The sequence below is a fragment of the Grammomys surdaster genome, unplaced genomic scaffold (assembly GCF_004785775.1).
Source record: "Grammomys surdaster isolate TR1022 unplaced genomic scaffold, NIH_TR_1.0 125504, whole genome shotgun sequence".
In the NCBI taxonomy this organism is placed as follows: domain Eukaryota; kingdom Metazoa; phylum Chordata; class Mammalia; order Rodentia; family Muridae; genus Grammomys; species Grammomys surdaster.
The window spans coordinates 751,591-758,738 of NW_021620360.1; the positions used below are offsets into that span (position 1 = coordinate 751,591).

At 47.9% G+C, this 7,148-nt stretch overlaps 1 pseudogene; it reads left to right on the plus strand.

Annotated features, from left to right (window-relative positions):
- The first annotated feature begins 5,731 nt into the window (after window positions 1-5,731).
- LOC114638101 overlaps window positions 5,732-7,148 on the plus strand; it is a 16,619-nt pseudogene continuing 15,202 nt past the window's right edge.

Genomic DNA, 7,148 nt, shown 5'->3' on the forward strand with positions numbered 1-7,148 from the left:
GCTGTCAGAAAGCTGGAAGGCAAGACTCTACATGTCTTCACTGCAGAAATCACACCTTTGGGATGCATTTGATTCCTATTCAGACCTTATACCATGTATACAGGTGTGGAACTATCACAGGCTAGCCCACAAATATGGACAACTCTTTTTCATGCAACAGAACTTGAAAGCCTGGTGTAGCTGTACACAACTTTGATCCCCAGCACTGGGGACACATAGGCAGAATTATGAGTTCAAGGCCATCATGGTCTATAAAGTGAGTCCAAGATAACCAGTGATGTCTACACTGAGAAATACTGTCTAGAAAAAAAAAAACAAAGAAACAAAAATGTGTGTTGGAAGCCAACTCCTAGCAGAAAGCAGCTATCATCTTTGCAGCCATCTCAGGCCATATACTCTGACAAGAGACTTGTTTTTCTAACATGATATTTTGCAAGCAGCCTACAACAGCTGAGCATACTCTGATAAACATCTTGTTTTTCTCAGACATGTCCTGGGCTTGAAGTTTAGTGTCCCCAGCTGCAAGGCACTCATGGTTAAGTGTCTCCAGCTGCACTCCCCTGCTTGTGCTTATATACCCATTTCAATACCTTTCAATAAACGAGATTTGATAAGACAAGTGTTTTGTCTCCATTCTTCGCATCTCCTGCCCCTCCATCCCCAATCTATCCCTTGCAGACAAGGTTGACTGACCTGTGAACCAGGTCAAATGTGATGGGGGCTGGGAGCTTCAATAAAGAGCTTACTGTCTTCCAACAGACCCCACCCAATCCAGAGCCTCCTTGACACTCCAGTCAAAGACAACAGCTCCTGGTGTTTTCACTGCAGGAGGAGAATGGCCAACCTGAGGCACATCAGAAACACAGGAGGTGACAGGTGCTGGAGGCACATGCCTGTAATCCCACCACTTGGGAGGCAGAGGCAAGCAGAACTCCTGAGTTTGAGACCAAGCTGGTGTACACAGTGAATTCACACACAGCCAGGGTTGTTACACAAGAAACCCTCTCTCAAAAATTCCAAACAAACACAAAGACAGAAACCCAGAAGGAGGAGGAGGCTCAGGGCAGACAGTGGACCATCCTTTTCTCCAGTGCCTTCCTGCAAGTTCTCAAATTCACTAAGGCTCCTGTGACTCACACAGGGCACTCTTGGCTACTAGGGTTGGGACACACTGGGCAAAAAATGGGGAGGGGTTTGGCATGGCATGTCCTACCACCAGACATTTAGGCCTGCAAGCCTCAGACTGGGGGCCCAGGAGCAAGACCAAACACTGACTTAGTGATCCATCATGAAGTCATGGAAGAAAGAAAAACTGGGTCCATGTGCTCTGGTGGGAATGGGATCTGCAAGCACACAGAAGCACCAGCAGGGGGCACTGTGAGCTCTGAGTTTGTGAGCTCACTAGGCACTGAGCTTGATGCAGCCCTGGAAGGCCAACCTGCCATGCTGGCATGGAGCTATTTGATGCAGAGCTATCCACAAAGCTCTGAGGTTGTACTGGAAAGAGATGGCCTCCATGTTTCCCAGTGGGAGAAGATAAGCTTTGCCTCGAATTCCCAGTTTGGAGTCCAGTGCCTTCCCAATGCACCAATCATACTAATTACAACAGCAGAGCAGCCACCTGATAGAGTGCTCAAAGTCCCTCGATTCCTGCTCTTCCTTGGACCTTGAGGACCGATCCAAGTCTCCTGATCCTGCACAACAGCACATCAATGCATAGGCAACACCTACCCTCCACCCTGCCAGGAGCTGACCCCAGCCTGACATTCAGCCTGGAGATCAGCCAGAACTCCATTCTGAGTCCCCCCTCACTGCCCTCCCAGGTGCTTGGGTAGCACCACCTGCATCTTATGCCTAAACTGCCACTTTCTATATAGATGCAGGCTCTGTCAAGGCAGTTGAACAAGACCCTGAGAACCACACCTGCTGCTGGGGCTTCAGCTTGGCCTAGATGTCGCTGAGCCAGCACCTCATGGCCAGAGAGGATCATGACTACTTAGCATTGCCTGCTCCAGGAAGGAGTTCCACACAGCCACCAGTACCATCTAGAGGAGATGAGGGTCTCCTAGTTCCTGGTTTGCATAAACTGGAAGATACTTCTCCCAGTTCCTTAGATTCCATTTGCTGTAGACACTGGGGACCTTGGGAAGAATTTAGAACACAGATTCCTGAGCCCTCTGGCTTGGCAGTGTGAGTTAATTCTAACCCTATGCTACTACAAGTTAAACCACAACCCTGGTCTCTGTGGGAAACTGTGTGGTGATTGCAGGTCAAAGCCTCCTGCTTTGTGGCACCATCTAATGGATTAGGAAGTGTGTCAATGGGGTTGGTCTTCCAAGTTTCCAAAGCCCAAGCCAGGCTCAGAGGCTCTCTTCCTGCTGCCTGAGGGACCAGATGTAGAATTCCAGCTACTACTCCTACACCATGCCTAACTGTCTGCCAGCATGCTTCCCTCCATGCAGACAATGAACTAAACCTCTGAAAGTATCATCAACCCCCAGTTAAAAGATTTCTGTTGTTGTTGTTCCAGTTGTTGTTGTTGTTTCCATTGTTATGGTTGCCATGACCCTGGTGTTTCTTCACAGCAAAAGAACAACAATTAAGACACAAGTTGAACTTAAAAAAAAAACATTATTGTAAAGACCCTTTAGCAAAAAGCTGAGAAACTTGTATCTTTTGTATCAAATTATAAGCTGTTGTGTTTTTTTTACTAAAGTATTCCAAAAAGAAAATCACTAAAACTCAGTCTGACTCAGGATGCTGAAGTAACATTGTATTTAGAGTGAGTAGTCACAGATTTGCAGCTCTGCCCTTGCCAGGTATGAGATTAATTTCATCCTCTTAGGTGTTCAGGACCATTCTGTAATATTCTATCATTTTTCTCTCCCTTCCCTTCCCCTCCCCTCTCTACCCTCCCCCCATGATGGCTGGCTCTAAGCTGCTCTGTCAAAAACAGTCTCAAGAGAGACCTAGATATATAGGGACAGAGGACTCCTGGGGACAGCCAGCAGGAACCTGAGTCCTTTCTAGCTGTCACAGGAGGAAGCCATATCTCATGTGACCCCAGCTCTAGAGAAGCCTTGAGAAAACACAGCAAGAAGAAAACAGGACCTGGGATTGGTCCTGAGCCAGGGTTACCCAAGGACTCTTGATGTCACATATCCTGTGGAATATCAGTGGTTGGCTTCTCCAGATGTTGAGCCTGGATGCTTTGCTACAGTGCAGCAGATAACCGAGAAGTGAAGTTCTCCAACAATCTTCCTGGAGAAATCACAGAACTCTGAGCTGAAGCTACAGTGTTCAAAAATGAGGAATTGACTCAGCAGATGTCAGGCTTCAGCTCTGCACCCAATCCCACAAAACCCAGAGGAGCCAGGTCTCCCAGGAGCTCTAACTTCTCCCACCCTGCAGTAACTTAGGTAAGGAGACAGCAACACCTGCCCCAAACAGGGAGTTACTGGGACCCACTGGGACCCAGGAATTCACTCCAGTGCCTGGGGCACTGGTTCCTTCTGGTCTGTGCCCAAGCACTGAGCAGATCTTGGGCCTCAGCTCTAACCCCAGCAGCAACACCCACCCCAAACAGTTCTGAGATAATAGGAAAGACAGGCTCCAGTCAGAGACAGCACAGGGAGCACACTGAGGTGATCCAGATGGCTAAAGGCAAGTACAAGAACATAAGCATCAGCAACCCAGAGTACTTGAAATCATCAGAACCTAGTTCTCCCACAATAGAAAGTCCCGAATTCTCCATATCACCAGGAAAGCAAGACTCAGATCTAAAATCACTTCTAATGATGATGATAGAGGACATTAAGAAGGACATAACACTCAAAGAAATTGAGGAGAACACAGGCAAACAGGTAGAAGCCCTTAAAGAGGAAACACAAAAATCCCTTTAAGAATTACAAGAAAACTCAACCAAACAGGTGAAGGAATTGAACAAAACCATTCAGGGCATAAAAATAGAAGTAGAAACAGTAAAGAAATCACAAAGGGAGACTACCCTGGAGATAGAAAACCTAGGAAAGAAATCAGGAGTCATAGATGCAAGTATCACCAACAGCATATAAGAGATAGAAGAGAGAATCTCAGGTGCAGAAGATGCCATAGAAAATATTTACACAACTGTCAAAGAAAATGCAAAAAGTTCTTAACCCCAAACATCCAGGAAATCCAGGACACAATGAGAAGACCAAACCTAAGGATAATAGGCATAGAAGAGAGTGAAGATTCCCAACTTAAAGGGCCAATAAATATCTTCAACAAAATTATAGAAGAAAACTTCCCTAACCTAAAGAACAAGATGCCCATAAACGTACAAGAAGCCTACAGAATGCCAAATAGACTGGTCAGAAAAGAAATACCTCCCATCACATAATAATCAAAACACCAAATTCACAAAACAAAGAAAGAATATTAAAAGCAGTAAGGGAAAAAGGCCAAGTAACACATAAAGGCAGACCTATCAGAATTACACCAGACTTCTCACCAGAGACTATAAAAGCCAGAAGATCCTGGACAGATGCCATACAGACCCTAAGAGAACACAAATGCCAGCCCCAGCTACTATACCCAGCAAAATTCTCAATTATCATAGATGGAGAAACCAAGATATTCCATGACAAAACCAAATTTACACAATACCTTTCCACAAACCCAGCACTACAAAGGATAATAGAGAGAAAGCTCCAATACAAGGAGGGAAATTATACCCTAGAAAGAGCAAGAAAATAATCCTCTTCCAACAAATCCAAAAGAAGATAGCCACACAAAGAATGACACTGCTAATAACAAAAATAACAGGAAGCAACAATCTCTTCTCCTTAATATCTCTTATCAATGGACTCAATTCCCCAATAAAACAGGCATAGGCTAACGGACTGGATACATAAACAGGAACCAGCATTTTGTTGCATACAGAAAACCCACCTCAGTGACAAAGACAGAGTCTACCACTACTTATTTTGAATACATTTTAATTCTAAGTTATCCAGGTTACCACCCTGCTACAGAAATAGCTATTACTGATGCTATGATATGCTTACAAAGAGAGGACTATCATGACTGCCCTCCAAAAGGCCCGACAAGCAGCTGAAAGAGTGGGGTGCATATATTTGCACCCAACCAATGGACAGAAGCTGGTGAGCCCTATGGCTGAATTAGGGGAAAGCTAGAAGAAGCTAAGGAGGAGGGCGATCCTACAGGAAGACCAGCAGTCTGAACTAACCTGGACTTCTGGGATCTCTCAGACACTGAGCCACCAACCAGGCAGCATATACCATCTGATATGAGGTCCCCCAACACATACACAGCAGAGGACTGCCTGGTCTGGCCTCAGTAAGTGAAGATTCACCTAATTCTGGAGAGACTTGAGGCCCCAGGGAATGGAGAAGTCTGGTGGGGTGGGGGTAGGTGGAGACGTCCTTTTGGAGATGGGGTGAGGGGGAGGTGTAGCATGTGGAAGAGTCGGAGGGTAGACTCAGCGGAAGATAAAATCTGGACTGTAAAAAAAAAGATTATAGAATAAAAAAATTAATTTAAAAAATGAGGAATTATCGTATTCTATCTGTACTTAGCTATTATAAAAGACAGTCTTCTTAGCATTTTTTTTTTTCAATTTTAAGTCTCCGAAGCAAAGTCTTAGTCCAGGCTAGGCCAGGAGTGGGGACGCCCAGGGCTAGGCATTCTCCACCTCCACAGTTTAACTTCTGCTCCTAACCTGGGTCAGGTCCTTCTGCCCTGACACTGACGACTTGCAGGCAGTTCTCACCCTCATTGGCTGGCGAGCTCCTGGGGCCCACCCAGCGTCCCAGTGGGCACCGGTTTTAAAGTCTACACAGCCCTGGGGACTCAGACGCCCCGGATCCCAGATGGAGGCGATGGCACCGCGAACACTGATCCTGCTGCTGGCGGCCGCCCTGGCCCCGACCCAGATCCACGCGGGTGAGTGAGGGGTCGGGAGGGAAACGGGCTCTGCGAGGGGCGGCACCAGGGAAGCAGCATCCCCGCGTCTTCCACCAGACCCTCCTCCCCTTCTCCACCCGGGTCCCGAGTCCCGCGTCCTGCTCCCCTCCTGGCCCGCGCACCCGCCCCGGATCCCGGGAGGAGGTCGGGGTCTCACTGCACGCCGCCTCCAGGCTCACACTTGCTGCGGTATTTCTACACAGCCATGTCCAGGCCCGGCCTTGTGGAGCCCCGGTACATGGAAGTCAGCTACGTGGACGACACGCAGTTCGTGCGCTTCAACAGCAACGCGGAGAATTCGAGGATGGAGCCGCGCGCACCGTGGGTGGAGCAGGAGGAGCATGAGTATTGGGAGCAGAAAACAAGGAACTCCAGGATCACCGAGCAGACTTTCCAAGTGAACCTGAGGACCCTGCTTGGCTACTACAACCAGAGCGAGGGCGGTGAGTGACCCCGGGTCAAAGGCAACGACCCCTTCTTGTCCTTACACAGGGGCCTAAGACTTCCGGGTCCCAAGTCAGAGGAACTCTGGGAAACTAGGGGACCCCGGCACCCAATTTTCACTTTCAGTTGATGAGATTCCTAGGGCCCGAAGGGCAGGTGTGGCTGACCCTGTGTCCCGCAGGCGCTCACACAGTCCAGTGGATGTTCGGCTGTGACGTGGGGTCAGACTGGAGCCTCCTTCTCGGGTATAATCAACATGCTTACGACGGCCGCGATTACATTGCCCTGAACGAAGACCTGAAAACCTGGATGGTGGTGGACAAGGCGGCTCAGATCATCCGACGCAAGTGGGAGCAGGCTGGTGTTGATGAGCTTTACAAGGTCTACTGCATGAGGTGGCTCAACAGATACATAGAGAAAGGAAAGGAGCCGCTGCTCCGCACAGGTGCAGGGCCGTGGGCAGCTCCTCCCTCTGCCCACGGGCTGAGGCTCAGTCCTGGGGAAGAAGAAACCCTCAGCTGGGGTGACGCCCATTCCCTTCTTGTTTTTAATTATTTATATATATTTTTTAAGTGACCAAAACAAACATCACATACTGAAATTAACCAGAACAGGAACTGTACATCTCAGGGAATTTCTATCCAGTTAGAGTACCCATTCTGAACCGCTGAAAATTCACTTTGAATTTTACACATTTACTATCAAACATAAACCCGGCTCCAACACACAAGAGAGAG